Raw genomic sequence first — 20,873 nt, forward strand, 5'->3', positions numbered from 1 at the left:
AAATACTAAAGCACCAGTAATTTGGGTGCATCATCCATAAAATTCATTTTACCGTAAAATCCATTTTTACTGTAAAATAAGATACCGTAATTTTTATTCTGATATTTATTTAATTATAGAAATTCAATGATTTCACAGTAATTTATACTGCAAAAATTACGGTATTATCTTCTTTTTTTTTTGTCCCATGACATGTTCCGGTAAAAGTGGATTTTACGGCAAAAAGTATTTTTCACAGTTTCACATCTTTAGGACAAAATGTGAAAATGCTTCGATTAAGTTCATTGTAGTTAAAACAATACGCAATGAAATAAAGACAATTTTAAATAAGAGTGACGGATATGTGGTTTCATTATATTTTAAAATAATTCAAAAACAATGCATAATGATAATTAAACTTTTACACCCAGAAGACGCCAAAAGAAGCTTTAAATGATTTCTTATAGTTCCATGTCATTAACTTATGAGTTTTAGTAGTTGGATTGCAATTTGCTATAATCTATGTTAGCATTTTGTCCGGAAGAAACCTATTTCCCCCAGAATAGTAGAAAAAACCGGAAGAAACTAGAAGAAATGCAAGAAACTGAACAAAATGTAAAAAGACTCAAAATGACCAAACATATTTGTTTTGCAGTTGCATTTAATAGATAGTTCAGAAGAAAAATATTAATTTGAAAATTATTATTTTGCCAATTTTATTTCGACTGCTTACCTCTTTTCAATGCTAATATATGTTTTAGAAATTGTAAATAGTAATTTTGTTTTCATTAATTCTCCTTTCATTAAAACAAACTGATATAATTTAATTATAAATCTTAAAGTACTAATTTTAATATTTTAAAAGTTTTAATATTCGTCTATACTAAGCAGAATACTGTAAAGCTACCAAATTGTTAGGAAAAAAAACTTTGCTATAACATTTACAAGTTGTGTTTTACAGTAAAAGACATTTTCGTTTGACAAGAGAGCTTCGCAAAGGTGAAAGTACGTCTCAGCTCAGAACCCCACGTTTAGATGGTAGCACCAGTCATTCGACAGACCATTTTCTCAATTTTAACATAGATCTAAATGGAAAGAGTGCTCTTCATATACATCTGATCATAGAATGCTCATAGTTTTAATGCGTATGAGTAGCTTTTTCCAAAAGTTAATTTTGTTCGGGTTTGAAGTAATAATTCAAATTTCAACTTACAGTAATAATAACCGTAAAGTCACTAGATTGAATATTGCTGTAAAATTTGTGGTATAATCTTTTACGGTAAAAATGGTTTTTACGGATGTTGCACCCAAAGTGTTGGTTCTTTATACCAAAATTTGATCAGGAATTTTTTACAGTGTAAATAATTGTTCTCATAGATCCCTCCCCTACCTTTAATATTCTTCACATTTTTTTAAATTATACTTTTTTCTAGAATTTATCTTTATTTAGTTTTTGAAATACTAACGGATAAACATATCTTATTTCAGGAGTGTGACAGATCTGAAAAGTACTGACTAGGCGTAGCCTGATTCCGCAACAGCAGGATTATGCCATCACCGGAAGCCAAACCACTTTTTTTGAAATGGGTCATCTCCAGAAACCAAAAGCCATAGGGTTTTATTAAATGTTGGGTTTATCTTCATTTTCCTCATCAACTATTCTAAGCAAATGTTAAATAGCTTGACAGTGGGTCTTTCTGTCTTCAGACTTTCAGTTAAAACTTTAATTACCATTTATATTTTAATCTTTGTAACAAAGTTTATCAGGGCTAGTTTAAATAACATCTCAAGTCTAGGATGCAAATTAAGGGCAAAAATCTAATCGACAATTAAAGGATTTTTAAACCGTTCGAACCACCATGGCATCATACAGTTTCTGATGAACAATTTAGGAAAACCTCATCTACAATATCCAAGAAGGAAATATCTATAATGATTACAAATGAGTAATATTGAATCCTTTTTTATAAATTGGACAGACAAGAGCAGTAAATTGATCCTTCGGTAACTCTTCTGCATCATATCCCCTGATGCACATTGACAATTGCAAGTAACATTTCATTGATGTAAATATACAATTCTGCTAGCAAAGAGACCTGCTTTTTTTTAATGACTTCTAAAAAATTTTCTTTTCTAGAGCATTCTACTTGTTCTTAAGTATCATTTTCCACTGCCTCAAATTGTCCCACATCTTCTACTTATTCAAAATATTCATAAAAATACTCTTTCTATCTTTTCAAAATGCCTTCCTCTCCTTTAATTAAGTCATTTTCATTTGGTCTACAAAAATTAGCTTCTCATTTAAAACCATTTCTTAACGTCTTATTCTTTAAAATATCTGTAGTTCCGTCTTTTCAATATTGTTTTTCAATAAATTTTAATATGTTACATTTCAACGTAATTTTATTTGCGATAAGGCATTTATTTGCCTCTTTATTTTTCATTCTGTACTCTTCCTAAGTCTAGTCTTCAGATGGGAGAATTTATCCATGGGTATATTTCTTCCAGTTAATATTTTTTGCACTCCATCTCAAACCACCCATTCATGTTGTTTCTCACCGTATTTTTAAAGGTCAACATCATCACTTCTCATTTTATCTTCTTTGATCTCAAACCTCTCATTCAAGTTCTCAAATGTTTATCATTTTTTTAGGATTAGCTAGTTTTTTCATATACTATACTCTGTTCATATTGTCAGAGTCCATATCAGTAAGTATGACCTCACTGTAAAAATTCCGGATCAAATTACGGTATTAAGTACCAGCATTTCGGGTGCATCATCCGTAAAATCCATTTTAATTGTAAAATATTTTACCGTAATTTTTATTTATTTAATTAGAGAAAGTCAGTGATTTTATGGTCATTATTACTGGAAAAATTACGGTATATCAGATTTTTTTGTTCCGTAAAATTTTTCAGGAAAAATGAATTTTACGGTAAACAGTACGTAATTTCAAACAGAAATATTTACTGTACTCATATACAAAATACCGGTGGCATAGCTCATTATCTCTTAATATATGAACTATATGGTTTCAGTTTCTAATTTTGCCAATAAAACCCCTTTAACCTAGAGGTTAAAATGGTCCAAGTTAAATCTAAATTCTTGTAATAATCGTCCTTATTTTCTTCCTCTTTATCGTCTGTCGTAACATTTGCACAAATTACTGTGATATTACTGTGAGTCTTAGTCTATAAATGTACAACTTTTAGTTATTAGAAGTAAAGGAAATAACATTTTGTTTTATAGCCTTAGATGCAATAAAACATGTTATACACTTATTTTTGTAATCAGCACTTGCAAATGCAATAGCATTCTTAAAATCTATGATATTGCTCACCATCCATCGACTTCCTTGCTGTACAACAACAGATAAAATATCCTTGATATTTTAATTTCGGTTTCTGCATAGCAAAAAACTTTTTATTGTTCCCACGTGATTCGAGCTCTAAACATTTCAACTTGTCATACACAAATCTTTAATCACTTTCTCCATTTCCAGCGTATTATCAAACCGTTGTTCAGCAACGTTAAAAATTAAAACTAAAATGTTCTTTACGTTTAAAGTACTTTTCTGGAGTTATAACATTTTTAATGCTTTTAAGTATAGAAGAAAACTTCTTAGTATTTAGATTTTACAATAAAGTTAGTTTTGCTACCCTTTCAAAATCAAGAAGTTCAAATAATTGACAAGAAAAAATGCGTTAAATAAATATTTCCCTTGGTCGAAAATCGAAAGATTTTTTTTTAAAAAAAGAAAGAGTTTGAAAATGTTTTAATTCTTAAAAATCATATTCCCAACTTAAATTATATAAAATTTACATTAAAGTATTCAAATTAAATGATTATTACATCAAAACCATCCTACATCAAAATTTAATAAAACATTTAACCTCCATTGCGGTTTATTTGCACATTCAACATTACTTTTTACAATATTTCAACCGTTATAGTGACAGCAAATTATCTTCTCAGAAAAACTACTTAAAGGCATCTTGAATTTCGTTACATTTCATAAAATTTATTCTGTCTCAAGTAGTAAAATACAATAAGAATTTATCAAATCAAGAAATTCACAAAACCAGAAAAGTTCTCGGTTTAAAATGTGACTTGCAATGGTCAAATTGAGTCGCATTTAAAATCTGCATCCACTTGACAATTTCACTATTATAAACTGCCAATCCTTTAACGAATTGCATGTCACATCATAATTATCATTTATCGTCCGTCCAGTCGTTCCTCTTATTAATCTAAATTTTGCAATGACAAACATACCCTGTCCATTGTATAAATTATTTCGTCATCAAATTAACACTAAGTTTTATTAAAGTTTTTAATAAAATAGATGGATGGCAAAATTAACTATTGATTAAATTGATCTTAAATTTAAGGCAACATATTTATTTTTATTTAATGGAAACAGTGGATAGACTAAAAACACTATAAACTTTGCTGAAAACTAAGTATTAGCAGGGAAATTTATGTAAACTAATTTTGGTTGCAAACAGGAATAAATATTAGTATTTGTTAATCTGGGGTATTTTAGTTTAAATCAAGAAAAATTTATTTCATTTTATTTTATTTATAGAAAGTTGTTAGTGCTATGAATCTATCAATAGATGTCCCATTCATTAAAGCTGAAACTTTCGAAATTGAATAAGCTAATAATTTTCAACAAGAAACTAATTTATAAACGTAAACTTCTCACCAAGTCTTTTTAATGCATTTCTAGTCGCAACATTATGGATCATTTTTTTATGGAAATATATTAACTCACGAAGCAAAATAAATAGCATTTTGAACATGAAAAAAATACAATGAATAATTCAACAGTATTAAGCCTACACTTTAAAAAATTCCAGATCAAATTACTATATAAAGTACCGGCATTTTGGATGCCTCATCCGCAAAATCCATTTTGCCGCAAAATTCGCTTTTACCGAAAAATATTATACGAGATCGTGATTTTTTCAGCAATATTTATTAAATGAGAGTGGTACAGTGATTTTTAGTTACTTATTTCTGTAAAAATTTCGGTATGTCATATTTTTTGGTTCCGTAATACATTTCGGTAAAAAAGGATTTTACGGTAAAAAGTACCGGGACTCTGAGTGCCGATTCTTTTTACCATAATTTGATCAAGAATTTCTTTACTGTGTATAAGGTGTGAAAAATTCGAAGTATAATACTATATTTTTTAATTAATTTTGGATCATTATTAAAAAATAAGTAAATAGATAAAACTAAAATTAAAACAGGAAAACTTTCAAGAAAATATATGATATTTTTGACTGCCCAGCCATAAACCATAAATTTATTAACAATAATTTTTATTTTTTGTTATCATTCGCCTTATTTACAAATTATTTCCCTCTTTTAATGACCAGCTAATTGAAGATTCGAACATTATTTTTTTTACTCCATTTTCTCCCTTTCTCCATTCATTCAATCGCTCAAACATTCAATCTCTATATCACAAATCATTTTATTTAATAATAGTCGCTGAACAGCCAACCCAAATTTGATTTTAAACTACCAATTTTCAACGCAGTAGCCTTGTAATTTTGAACCCAATACAAAAGACAAGGGAACTCTTGGATCAAGTATTGGGAGAAATTCGCCTTGGTGGAAAACTTTTTGATGCAACTATCCCGCTTATGCGTTACATGGAGAGGAAAACCAAGAAAACCTCCGGCGGTTAGCCTAACGGCAAGGAGACTCTAGCCCATAACCAGTCTATCACTGTGGATATTTTTCGTCTGCACTGTGGTCGGTTCGAGCCGAATGTGGAATTCGTATCAACCAGCCATGGCTGGGATTCGAACCCGATTCATCTCATTGGGAGGCGAACGCTCTATCCCCTAAGTATTAAGTTATGCTATTACAAGAAATGATGCTTTAGTTAATAAAAAGATTAACGGTTGCTATAATAATGGAAAAATAAAATGCTATTCGTTAAATTGTATCTCTCCTCTTTCTTAGGTTTATAAATCTAAGAAAAATGTGCGTTTAATCAATTTATAAAAGTAGCGACAAATCTGAAGCTTAGACATTTCTTACGAAAAAAGAAATTCTAGAAAAATTACTGTAATGTATGATAATGATATTTCTAGTAAAAAGAAACATATTATTGGTAATAAAAATAAAAATATACGACATTTAAACCATTCATTTGGTAATTTTTCCGTTGATATGGTTGAGGCTTACCGGAAACTCTGGTTTTCAATATTATAGTTCGTTTTACCACAGATTTAATAATAAAAAAAAACAGCGGTGTAAATTTAACCAAATAAATAGTTTTTATGCCACGTTCTACGGTATCGTGATAAAATTACCAAAATTTATCACTTTCTTAAAATTTATCACACATTATAAATCATATTTTATTGTTAATCTTACCAAAGCGCTTCGATGAAAATTATCGTGTTTTTTGGTGTTCCAATAAAGACAGCGAAACACTGTAAACTTTACCTACTTTACCATATTCTGGTAATTTTGACTATACTTTTTTTCTCAGAGCAAAGACTATCACTCAACATTTTATAAAGGTTGCACAAATTTTCGGCACAAATTATTTATATTTTGAATCAAAATCTAATCAATTGTTTCTTGCGTTTTTGAATAAATTTCTTCCATAAATTTAATTCAAATACTACTGTCGTTCATTCAAACTAGGATTTCTGCACTGTACGACAAGTTACGTTCGATTACATTTTTATATTTATTTTAATTTTTGTCAAATGTATACTGTATTAATTGCATGGTACAATGCACAAATTTTCTGCACATGTCGGACAGAGAAAAATTACATTAAATAGAAATATTTGGTTTTAACAATACAAAAATAATTCTTTTCATCATTGGTTTCGAGCGAGTAATCATATTGCTTAATTTTGATTGCTATTACCTATACACGGTTAGAAATGCTTCAAAAATGGTTAACTAACAATTTACTTAATTGATATTTTACCATATTCAAATAAAACAGTCAAATAACCATAAATAAGATGGTATTCAAACTGTTAAGTGTGCAAAAAACAAATTATTAACTGCTTTTACTAATACGGTTAAAGCACTAGAATTTTCTTGCCCCAACTAGACCTACCTAATGAAACAGCTTAGTTCCTAGCAGCTGGGTACAAATCATAGCCGAGTGGGCTAATCTGTCAATCTCATGACAGACAAACTGGGGATTCAAGTCCCAGCGTTGACACCACAATATTTCCTCCATTCCTTTTAACACATGAAGAGTATTCTGTGTCCTGCACTCAATAATTTGTGACCCTAGACTATTAGAGTACCATACTCTCATTCATGCACAGATGGCAGCGCCATAAAGCTGCTTAACACAAAAAAAAATCCAGTATTTTCATGCTAGTTGTAAATTATTAAAGAATATAATTTTGTATGCATGGTTTTTAACCATGCCGGTTATAAACAGTTTTAAAACCGCAAAGGTAAAAAATATTCTTTACCGTAAGTTTTACGGTTCTTTGGATGGACAGACTACTGCCGATTATTTTACGATTATTTTAAAATGAAAATTCCAGTAGTGTATAATGCCAGTTTTTAGTAATTTATTTTCTTTCATAATTCGTAAATTTAATCAGAATTGTTATTTGAATAATTCAACGGAATTGTAAGTGTTCAACCCATTAGTGACAGTTGCTCTCTTTTCTAGGAAAGACTTGAAAAATGCATTATAACAACAAATTAAATATTTTTTCCGACACAAATTTAACCTGACTTATTTTTAACTATTCTTGCTTTCAAATTTTAAGCTTTTAAGTTACTAACATTAAGCTTTTAATTAATAATGATGGCGTTTTTTTAAATCAAATAAAACTCGAGAGAACTTTTTACGCAATGAGCAGCAGAACTATGTTAAATTGTCTAAACATCAGTTAATAAATTTTTTTCTCCAAATTTAGTAGGTATTTTAGTGATTATCTTTGTAAGAATACTTCATTCCCTTTGAAATCGCTAATAATTTCAGACGTTAATAGTTTACTTATTATTTATTTTTTTAATTGTACATTGTTGCTCATTGTTTCAGCAATTTTTCGACAAAGTTTTCAACAGGATTCCATTGACTTATTCGTCCATTAAGTTTACGACATTTAATATTAATTTGAAAAGTATTATTAGAAATTGCGATTTAGACACAAATGGGATAAAAGAAACTTTTTCCCTGACTGCAAAAAAAATCTCTTTCTAGATTGCAAGGAAGTAATGTTTGTTGATTAAAATTGTTAAAGTTAAATAATTTGTTTAAATGTTACTTAAATTCTTTTATTAAACTTAAAGCATCTCAGAAGAAATATCTGCTGCGATATTTACAAAGCGCAGAAAACGCGATTGAATTAATTGATTTTGATTTCTCATCAATGATTCTCTTAACTCTTGTGTAATTTAGTTCTCCGCAAAGTTTTGACATTTCGGGTAAAAAAAAAATTCACGGCCAAGTTGTCTATAACTTCGCGTTCACGAAACTTCACCGAACCATAGCTTCACAAACATAAACTTTTCTAATGTAAAATTAGGCATTTTCAAATTTTATTTTTCAAATTAAAATAATTAAATATAATAAATTTAATATTTTTTACTCATATAAAAATTAATTGCAAATTTAAAGCTTTAAAACATTAATTTTAAAAATTACATTCAGCGTTTTTTTATTCTGTTTTATAAATTAAATACTAAACTATTAAAAACGCATTTTATTTAATATTCTTACTATTATAAAAATTAAATTAAATTATGAATTTGCACCCACTAAAAATAATATTATCTAAAATATTTTTATTATAATTAATGCATAAATTAATCATTAATTTAATGTAATTGTTATTTACAAATTTTGAACTTGCGAAATTTTAGTTCAAAAGAAGTTTTGAGAGCACTCGCTCGCCCAATGTGGTGTCGCGGGTTCGAACTCCAGTAATGGCTGATCGATACGAATTTCACATCCGGCTCACACCGACTGCAGTGCAAATGTGGGTTACTTAAATCAAAAAGTCCTTCACGAAGGTAAATTATATCTCTCCGAAAGCTCTGAATACTTTACCCAGGACTTCCCGTGTCTTCTTGCTTGGGTTTAAAATTACAAGGCTATGGAGTTAAACATTTCTCACTCAAACTCAACTCGTTGTTGTTACTTTACGTCGCACTAGAGCTGCACAATGGGCTATTGGCGACAGTCTGGGAAACATCCCGGAGGATGATCCGAAGGCATGCCATCACAATTTTGATCCTCTGCGGAAGGGATGGCACCCCCGCTTCGGTAGTCCGACGACCCGTAAACTCAACTCGTAAACTCAAAATTTGATCGGCTGTTCACATTATGAAAAAATTTATAAAATAAAATATTCTTATTAAGACAAATTGTTAAAAAAAATGTGGATGTTTGAATGTGTGTAGACTTATCCTTAAAAAAAAAAAAAAAAAAGAGGAATGTTAAAATTTGTCACGTAATATTTTCATCATTTGCGTTTTTCTAATTATGATATGAATTTTGCAATATAGAATGTACCTTATTTATCCAGCGTTTTGTATAAATATAAGATTTTTAAGCGAAATATTGGAATAAAATTTTTATATATTGAACCATTGTTTTGAAATATTGTGAAGATGACAGTTGATAGACTGTATTACCAGTCTAGTATTTATTTGCAAAAAAAAAATATATAAATACAAAATTCTAATTGAAACTGATATACAAACTGCATACTAATATACAAATGCAAACTAATATACGAAATCTTAGCAAAAAATAAGCGAATACTGTTTTTTAAAAATAAAATCTTGCAAGTAATCATTATTAGCAAGTTTTTATTTTTACTTATTCTATGCTACTTAGTTGTTGGGAAGTCTTTTATTTATCATATAGTACTTAATGGTTTTATGAAAGGTAAAGTGAGGTAAGACCGGGTATTGAACCAGTTACTTCGATTAGAATTTTCACTATTTCATGATTTAAAATTGCTCAGTGAAAACTCAAAACAATGTGTAAATGCAAACTATTATTGCACATCTGAGAGTGGATTCAATATTTGTATTTCACATGTTTGCAGTGTATCGTTTCGATAACATCTAAGTAATCGATAACGGTAAATCCGGGTACACCCCCTTGATGTGAGTCTATGCAGTGCAGAGGAGAAAGATGATAACTACATCACATGCAAATTACATGCATATTTTTCTTAAATTATCAAATAAAATTAAAAAAAACAGCTACTTTTGCCTTGAAATTCTAATAATTTTTAAATTTTCCATTGAGTTGATAAGTTTACACGATTTTACCCCACCAGTAGAGTAAGATTTGACTTTAAAAAGTTATCTATAAACAAGGTAGTACATCTATGACTTTTCAAGAATGATATTTTTTTCAATACAAAACAATGAATATTTTGATTAAATCTGACAGTTTCAAGATCAAACAGTTTAGCTTCAACAGTCCTTAGAATCTCAGCTGCCCGGTTTCATACCACTTTTTCGTATTTGATTTTATTAATATGGTCAACCACCTTTTTTTGTCAAACTAGTTAGCACACATTGATCTGATTTCAGGTGGGTTCCTCAAATTACATAAAGCAGGCTCTCAGTGTGATAAAGTCAAACAATAGGATAAAATACATTCCTGGTTCGTATAACATTCGTAGTTCGTTAACATTCGTAGTAAACATTCGTATTCCATTTTTAAATTTTTCCTTTTCTTGCACATTGAATATTCAATGATAACATAATAACAAAAGATAAGAAAAATAGTCTTTTATATATATATATATATATATATATATATATATATATATATATATATATATATATATATATATATATATATATATATATATATATATATATATATATATATATATATATATATATATATATATATATATATATATATATATATATATATATATATATATATATACATATATATATATATAATATATATATATATATATATATATATATATATATATATATATATATATATATATATATATATATATATATATATATATATATATATATATATATATATATATATATCTTATATAAATACTGTATATGTTACAGTCAATGTGAGTAGTCGGTTATGTTGCCCGGGGGTCGCTAGGAAATATACCTGTGGAGTTGGTCCCTTTTTGCGATGTTTTTATAAAATATTTTTTATTTTCTCAGCGGCAACTGCCCGGAAGTTGCCAAAACTAAGTGATTATTCCGCCACAGATAACGATACGGAAATCTTCCCCTTGTATTTCTTACTTTAACCAAAAGAAGCGGTTATTATTAATTTTAACCGGTTAGTATTAATAATAACCGGATTTATAACTTTAACCGTAATGCATAAACAAAGAGGCACACCCGTGTCCCAATGCTATGTAAGCCGTTTAATCACATTGACCAAACTTCATTGGTTATTATTAGAAATAAACTGTTAAAGTGAATAATTTGCGATATTTCTCACTTTGACCAAAAGAAGCGCTTATTATTAATATTGACCGGTTAGTATTATTAACAACTGGATTTATTACTTTAAACGTAACATATATGGGTCATTCTCACGAAAACTGTCATTTTTCAGTTCATAAAATCCCAAAAAAGTAAAGTGAATAAAAAGCTCTGAAACTTTTTATATTAATAGAAATATGCAATGGCATTATAAAGAAAGTATATATCCTATAAATTATACTTAATATTTAAATTAATTAATTTTTTAAATAATTAATTTATAATTAATTAATTTATAATAATTAATAATTAATTAATTAATTTCATAAATAAATTAATTTAATAAATTAATTTATTAATTTTTTAATTTATTTTTCAAATTAATTATTAAGTAAATTAATTATTTTCACTATTTAAAAAGTGAGGGAATGATATTTTATTTTAATACATGTTTTTATCTAAGTTACATCTACCTAAAGTTTGAAAATGATAACATACTAAGTATATCTAATATTTATTATAATTTAGTCTTATATATTTAATAGTTTTTACAGGTTTGGGAAATAAAATTGGCTGGCACGATTGAACAAAAAAAAATTTTATAATATACTCATCTTGAATCATTCCCTCACTTCAGCGTCATTCCCTCACTTTATACAATAGTGAGGGAATGACGAATTCAATAAAATTTAAAAATAACAGTTAGGCCTAATTAATTTCTGAAGTCAATCACATACAATTATATTCATACAAGAAAGCAACATATAATTATCCACTTTCTCGAAGAAGTTGTATTTTATTTTACTCTAAAAAGTGACATGAGGGAATGACAAATGTAAAAAATTTTACCTGGTTTGATTCATTCAAATTTATTCCACAGCAAAGCTTCTTTAAGTTGAAGATGGAAACATACTGCAATTTTGTTCTATGATGCCAGTTGTTAACTTCTGAAGTTTTTATTAAAATATTTTTATTCTAAGAAGATTGCAGGTGATAAGAACATTATTGTGAGGGAATGACGCGAAACACTGGGGACAAAGTTTAAAATCGTGCTGCGTTAATATTTTTATCAGAAATTAAATATAAAATTGATTTTCTGAATTCTATATTTCAGTATTCTGAAATAAAAAACACGAATTTGTAAAAAAAAAAATTTTATTTCAGAAACAATTTTTTTCTTTTTTTAAATCAGCAGTGAGGACAAGTGAGGGAATGACATATTGGTATATTTTAATTACCTAAAATAAATAAAAAATAAAAATTGATAATTTTATTTTTATTCTTTTGTTAGCTTGCATTCCGAAGGACACTTTCCCAGAAATTTTTTTTTCGTAAGCTGTAAAACAAACATAAAATATACTGGGGACATGAAAATGACTGTTTTTGTGAGAATGACCCATATATAAGATATTCGAATATAAGCGAAAAGTTATCTATTCTTTATGATAGAAACCTTTTCATGACACTCTTGTTTTTATTCCATTAACGTTTAGAAACGTTATTTTAATATTTTATTACAAGGAACGTTTAACAACTACAAAAGAAGATGTTTTGTATTTAATTTAAAAATTAATTGCAAAAGAGAAATAAGGTTAAAAGTTAAATTGGTTATGTAAAACTATATATGTTCAAAAATAAAGTAATATTATAAATATTATAACACGGCATTGTTTAAAAAGAAATGGTGAACTAGTTTTACTATAAATAGCGTTTTCCGATTCTGATCTGCAAACAATTGGAATTGTGTCTTAATACGTGATATTCGAATTTTGATTCAAAGTACTTTTTTAGCCGAAATAGTGCTAAAAAATAAATTATAAATCATCTGAAACAGTCCTTAAGTCTGAAGACGAATGAAAGTAGTTTAGATAATAAGTCAATTTTAAAATTAAAACAAACAAACAAAATTCCTTTCTTTATGGTATAAAAGGAACCGTTTTATAACCCTAATATCAGTAATGCTGCAAAAAAAGAAATAATAACAAAATCTCAATTGAAAGACAGATCCTAAAAATATAAGCTAAACAAAATTTAAAAATTTTAAAAGCTAGTAACTACACTAATTTCCAATCATTGATTCTTTATTGTAATATTTAAATCATTTTGTACTTGTATTACTTTTATTAAAGGCACGGAGAAAAAATTCTGGTACAATTACCTCACTTTTATGGTAATGACAAGTCTGGTAAACAAAACATAATCCTGATAACAAAACCAACATATACGGTATTTAACCCATGTATTAGTAATGTTTCCATCATTTCATTCATTTCCATTCATTTAATAATTTCAATTTGGTATGATAAAGATTTGCTGGAAATTCAGGTTCTATAGATTATAGTTCTTATTGCCACACATTTTGTAAAAATGAGAAACTAAAAAGCAAATTTAACTGAATAAATTGCTCTCCCGTCATGCTGTAAGGTTTCATGATAAAATGATCAAATTTTACCACATTTACTACCAAACAGCATGGTAATAAAACTATATTTTATTGCTAATTTTACTGAAGTCATCACCAATGCACTTCGGTAAAAATTATCGTGCTTTTTGGTGTTCTCGTAGAATTAGGAACATGGTAAATTTTACCATATTCTTATAATTATCACAATGCGTTTTTTCAGTGCGAATAAAATTAATGTTAGAAATTATAGTCGTGCTTACTAACAAATTAACTAAAGAATTATAATAAGTTATTTATATCATCAAGTTATGATAACAATAAAAATATGTATGAAAAGATTCAGCTGGTATTTTCGAAATTTTTTTAATGCCCACATTTTATTATCAAATTTTTCTCAAAAAATTATGAAAGAATAAATTAAAAAGAATAAAATTATAATAAAATGAAATCAATCATTTCTGACAGATCATAGAATTAAATCTTTACAGGATAAGCCCAACCTTGACACACTTAAGGATGTCCTGATGATAAATGAAGCTGTGCTTTCAGTTTTTTATTTAATTTATTTCCATAAAGCATATAAACTTATAATAAAACATTTTATAAACTAATATAAAAAATATTTTCATTTTTAGATAAATTAAAGCCTGTTTTCTCACAATACTAACTTTTTTATGCACATTAGGGTAATTCTAAAATTGGTGATGATTGAAAAATCTTTAAACTAAATATATTTTAATATTGGTTCTTAGTTTCTTTTCTTCGATGAAAGTCTTAAAAAGAAGCTAAGCGTTGTGAAATTCCTAATTGAATTTCCTCTTTTTACTTACGGTTCTCTAAATTTGTAAAATTTAACAAAATCGAATGATTTTTATGGAGTTAAACATATTAAAAAATCTGCAAGTCATTATTTTCTTTAAAGCTGTTAATGTTGCTTCCAATATAATTTCATATTGTATACAATATTGGTTGTAAGAATTAGATATTTTTTTTACTTTATTAAAGGGCATTATTATAATTCAACTATGTTTTGCTTTGTATTTAGTGTCTTTCATAAATAAAAAATGTTAGGAAAAATGATTTATTGATAATATAAACTGCAGATTAACTTTTGAATAGTTTAAAAAATTGAATCAGTTGTAAAATTCCAAATGTGTCGAATTTTACCAACTTAATTTTTGACAGATATATATAGGAACTATATAGTTTTTGTCAAAGTTTTCTTAGAATTTGAAACATCACTTCGCTGGATTAAATTTATAACTCATTGGTTATCATTACAGAATGATTATAAAACCAATATAATTTCGTAACTCACTTATTCTGAAATTTTTTGAAATGTCAGTTTTATATAGGCTTGTTATAGGTTTTAGGCTTGTTTTTCATTCACAGTTCTAATTAAAAAGAACACAAGGTTAAAAGCTATAAATCGCATTGAGACTAAACCGCGTCTCGTGTCATCTTTTGTGGGAAAACAGATTTAAAAATTTATTAACAAACATTATATTTTTAGCACTTCAGCTTAAAAGTTTTTGGAATTTTCTAAATTTGAAAAAATACTACCATAATTTTTTTGTTATGTGAACGACAGTGCATAGATTGTTTAAAAAAAAACATTTTCTTTTTTGGGTTGGCAACAAAGAACTAAACTATCAAGAGAGTGATATATTTTAACATGTTTACAAATTTCTGAATGAAAATTCTGATCTCATGTAGACAATGAAAAGTTGAAACAAAGTGAAACAAGTTTTGCAGAAATAAATATTATAATCGAACTTTTCATTTCAACAAACAAATCGTACTGCAAGTTTCAATAGTAACCAAGCTGGACGCACAGCACAACTGTGTTTAGATATTCTAATTCTTCAACCCCTCTTCCTATCCTGACACATTAACTAGTTTTAAACATTATATTAACCAAATTCCCCCCCCCTCATTTTATATACCTTATTATAAGTATAACTATTTTCAAGAGGCATTCGCAATATTGTCAATAAGTTTAAGTAGTGAATTTTAGTAATAATTTAAAAACTGCTTGTCAGCTATTAAATCACACAAACTACTGTAAGTATGAATTCGGCGTATCTTAGCATTGTAGGCAGAAGTATTAAAATTATGATAATAGGTAAGATTGAAAGATAGAAAACTCATCTCAATGCTGAATCACATGCTGTATTACTTCTTCAAGCACCTATATATGTAATTGCTTGCACAAGCTATGTCTCTGATAATTGGTGTGATAGTATTCGGTATAAGAAACATTGAAGTAAAATATGTGGTGTTTGAATCTAAAGCTTTGAAAAGCATTTTATTTTAATAGCAATCTGGCGTGTACTTTATTGTAGAAGGTGTTCTGTATTTACAAGAAACTCCATATTGTAGGACTCAAATTATCATTTATATGAAAAAAAAGTACAGTATATCAATCTGGAAAAAATATTATCAGGTCAGTAATTAAAAGGGTAGAATTAACCATCAGATCCGTAACTATGCGATTTTGAACTCAATCCGAAATACAAGGGAATTCCTCGAACAACTGGCAACCATGCTTTGTGCAAGATTTGTTTATTAAGCTGACATTCTCGGTACATGAAAGAGAAAACCTTGAAATTTCACTTAACCTAACAAGCCCGTTTAAAAAAAAGCTTAAACCCACTATCTACAATTGTTAAATGTACATGGTGCCTAGCGTTTTTAAAAAGTGATTAAAAGTGCTTATTTTCGAGTTTCGTTTTTAAAAACCCTTAAATGCGCTTTTTTCATGGGGCGTTTTTAAAAAGTGCTTAATTTTCACTTTTCGAAAATGAGATTTTTTTTCGTTAACCATGTCGATTTTCGCCACGTATTATGCAAACGCGTGGTTTTTACATTATTATATTCAACGTTATTCACACTTTATTCAACCACAATCTATTTCGGCTTACCGTTGGTTCATAGCGCATAAAAACGCCAATTATTTAAAATGTTTGATAAAATACTTGCGAGTTCGCATGTGCTGAACACTGTATATAATACTGAACTGGGTTCGGTGAGATTATTGCACTCTCGTGTTCAACTCTGTTGCATTTTGCAAGATATTCTTAATTTCAGGGTTCATTTTCCACCTTCTGATATCGAACCGAAAAATCTCTCGATCATTTTACAATGTCTCGATCACTACAATATAAACAAGAAAAGCGTTCCTTATCAGAAACTAATTATTTTGTCATGATTCTATAAAGTCTTTGAAAATTATTTTGAATTTTGCTAATATATACAGTGCTTATAAATATTTTTTGAGTTTTTAAGTACTTAAAAGGTTCTTGTTTTAATTGAAAGATTTGGCTACGCACCCTGATGTAGCATGTCAGCACTTTGATTTAATGAGCCCGGGGCAGTATACGAATAGTTCAGTAATCACTGAGATTCAAACCTGATACGCCCAATTGGGAAGCTATTACTACATCCCCTAAGTTATCTCGGTTTTGCAGACTATTTTCTTTTTCAATCATCAGCGTTGAAAAGAACGGATCCTTATCGGATCCGTTCTTTTGCGATTTTCAGTCCAATGCCAGAGACAAGGTAACTAATAACTAAACATTGAGACAAATTTGCACTCGAGAAAGACTTTTAAGTGAAACTAATCCGGATTTGTGGCACATTGGGAGAAAAATTACGGAAATCTCTCAGGGTTAGCCAATGGTAGGGAGATTCTAACCCATAATCGGTGTTATTTAACGTTAACGCTGTAGTCAGTGCGAGCATTTCGCAATATACAAATTGACCAGTCATCGCCTGACTACAAACCTGGGATACCTCTTTGAGAGGCAAAGTGCTGTTGTATCTAAGCCTTCATTGTTAATGCTCTACATAAGAACGCCTGAATCACTCCCGTTGAAATTAGCCAACTACTTTTTTTTTTAAATTTTATTATAGAAGCTGAACAGCTCATCCAATCTTTTGAGTTTACGACTACCAATTACCTAGCATTAGGATTTTGAATCCAATTCAAAAGACAAGGGAACTCCTAGATCAAGTATCAGGAGAATTTTGCCTTTATGGAGGACATTTTTGATGGAACTAACCCACATTTGCGTTACATGGAGAATCAAAGAGAGTATAACCCATGATCCGTCTACCACTGAAGATGTTTTATGCCAGTACTGTGGTCTGTTCGAGCCGACAGCAAAATTCGTATCAACCAGCCACTGCTAAGGTTCGAACCCAGATCACATCATTGGGAGGCGAACGCTCTATTCCCTGAGCCACCGCGACTCTAGTCAGCTACTTTATTCGATATGTTTAGTAAACAGTGATATATAGTGACCCTTAGATCCCATTTAAGGTTGATCACTGCACAAAAAAAAAATTTTAAATATATCGTTTATTTCCAAAACTATTTCATGATTTTCATTTATTTAATTTGCGATTAATTCCAAAGTTCCGTTATCCTACAACGCAATGAGAAATATAAAATTATTATAAATAAACAACTTAAGTTCGTGTAAGTAATTTTGCAAAAATAAAAATATCTTTTGAGAAAAATACTCTTATTATCATTGCCTTTTAACTTTCCACTTCTATATGAATCTGCATTCTTTTCTATGACATAAGCCGATTTCTTCACAGATTAAAATGAGAAAAGAAGCATATAAAAAAACTTTGATGGATTTAGCTTCGAAACTAGTTAAAAATGCAACTAGTTAAAAAGTCGTTAACTAGTTAACTAGTCGAAACTAGTTAAAAATGCTCGAGTTAAAAATGCGAGCTCTTAGCAATGTCATTATAGAATAGTGATAAATGTATTGAAGAAATATTATAATAGTAAAATAATATTATTTTTCCATTGCTGGAACCTCTAATCTAAAAAATTATTTTGGTAATAAAATAATTATCAAATTACAACAAATTACAAATTAATTATCAAACCTTATTTTGATAGAAGTATATTTTTGTCATTAATGATTAATCTTAACTGCAATAAAGGAAATTGCTTTGGGGATAAATACTTGGAACATTTAGTTTAACCCACTGACGGTTGTGTAGGTAAAACTTCGTATTTTAACCTGTAGATTTCTATGCAAATAAAAATTTGCTTTTCTATGTAATTAGATAAGGAAAAGTGCATAGGGGAGAAGCACTCTCCCAATTTTTCCCACCACTTATAGTTAGAAATTAGAAATAATTCCTATAAAATCCCACCACTTATAGTTAGAAATTAGAAATAATTCCTATAAAATCGCACCACTTATAGTTAGAAATTAGAAATAATTCCTATAAAATCCCACCACTTATAGTTAGAAATTAGAAATAATTCCTATAAAATCGCACCACTTATAGTTAGAAATTAATTTTTTTTTTTGTTAAGCTATTTTTTGAAGAATAATTCAATTGAATCCGTGTAAATAATTATAAGTAATTAACAAAGCAAATTGAAATCACTCTAAGCAAAATCTAAAGTTTTTTCTCATTTTTGCAAATTAACAAGCTAAACCAAATTTGAAACTAAATATAATTGTAAATATTCTGTAGTTTATTTATTTAAAGGAAGTTTAATTTAATCCAGATATCCATTCTTTAAAATGTTTTAAGAAAAAAAAATTGCTTAAATTTAAAACCATTTTTATCTTAAGAATCTGCCATCGTTGCTTATAATTGGACTGAAAATATAAGATAAATAGTTATGTTTATGTAAAAACAGAAAATAGTTTAATGATGAGTATTTTGTTTTCTACGTGCATTAAAAAATGCATAGTTTCCTACCTGGATAAATTTGTAGCCGTAGAATCTCAGGTAATCCTGGCGCTGCACAGAAAAGCCAACTTTCCTCACAACACTGTCAAGGAGTACCTTATTCTGACAATTGTTGCACTGGGAAAGGTGTTCCCGACACCATCTCCCGACATCACAGATAGAATCGCCAAAATTCCGCCAGGAAACTCGCCAAAAGCCTCCTCTTGGTTAATCAGATTTTAAATGCTTTTTTCCTTTCTCTTGTTCCTTGCTTGGAAAGATGCCGTTATATTTATTCTAGAGTTGCGAAGCTTTGTTTCCATGATTTTGTTTTGGCATGCTTGGTGCTTCTAAGTTAAAATGTGGTATTTTATTCTTGGGGAGAGAAAAATAAAGTAAAATTACAACCGGAAAGATGCGGATTTCGGGAGATAAAGAAGAAAAAAAAAGTAATGAGTTGGAATATTTTGTTTATGTCGGTGGTTTTCCGCTAGCTGCTGTTTTTAGAAAAACTAAAGTAAGGAGAGAAAAGTCTAACTATAAAACTGAAAATGGAATGAGTTCATTAAAATAACGAATCAAAAATTTCGATCGTATGAAAAAAAAATCCAACAGAGAATGGTCACGACTGTAGTTTTAATGAGCTTTTGAAACATACTATTTTAATAATACTTATTATTTGGTGTTAAATTTTTTAAATTTAAATTTAGTTTTTATCTTTTTAATTTCCTTTTATTTATTTTATTTGAGTTTATTTAATGTTATAATGATAAATGATGATTTATTTTAATAAAAGTAAAATATTCATTTTTAAATCCTTATTTTTTGAAATGTACTTCTTTAATGCTTTATTTTTATTTTTAGCATAAGGGAAAAAGAAATCAAACTGAAATTTCAAAACTGTTCGATTGTTTAGTCATTTTCAAAAAATTTTAATGATTCTCTTCTCTAACAGTTGTCTTCTATTGAGACTGTTTCAGTCAACTTTAGTTTTACTTTTCCTAATAAAAATACACTAGCTACCATATTTTAAGGTAAAACCTATCTCCTATGTTTTATTTGAAAGAAGAATAAAAAGAATAAAAGTAAGAACAAGAAACTTGGGGAAAATGTATCATTAAGAAAAGTTCTTTATTTGAATGTGAATGAAAATTTATATAAATGTTTTTTCATGAAAACTTATGTAAATTCAAACACAAAAATTATTTACAACAAAACTACATATGGGCGAGGAGAGTATACCTTCTCAGAAATAAAGCAATACCATTTTATCCGAAAAAATTGTAGTGGAAACATTAAAATGATTTATAATAAGAT

General features: G+C 28.3%; 1 protein-coding gene across 5 annotated transcripts in view; it reads right to left on the bottom strand.

Moving 5' to 3' along the window:
- Positions 1-19,748, bottom strand: part of LOC107454703 (cAMP-dependent protein kinase catalytic subunit 1) — a 232,768-nt gene extending 213,020 nt beyond the window's left edge. For 2 of the 5 annotated variants that reach the window (XM_087167981.1, XM_087167979.1), the window contains exon 1: positions 19,587-19,734. The gene's annotated coding sequence lies outside the window, so the exon portion shown is untranslated. Of the gene's footprint in view, positions 1-19,586 lie in introns of all 5 variants that reach the window. The other 3 variants (XM_087167977.1, XM_087167980.1, XM_087167978.1) reach the window with 3 other exon arrangements.
- Between the last annotated feature and the right edge of the window lie 1,125 nt (positions 19,749-20,873).

Source organism: Parasteatoda tepidariorum, chromosome 7, assembly GCF_982258835.1.
Source record: "Parasteatoda tepidariorum strain Cologne lab strain chromosome 7, Ptep-v5.0, whole genome shotgun sequence".
Lineage (NCBI taxonomy): Eukaryota > Metazoa > Arthropoda > Arachnida > Araneae > Theridiidae > Parasteatoda > Parasteatoda tepidariorum.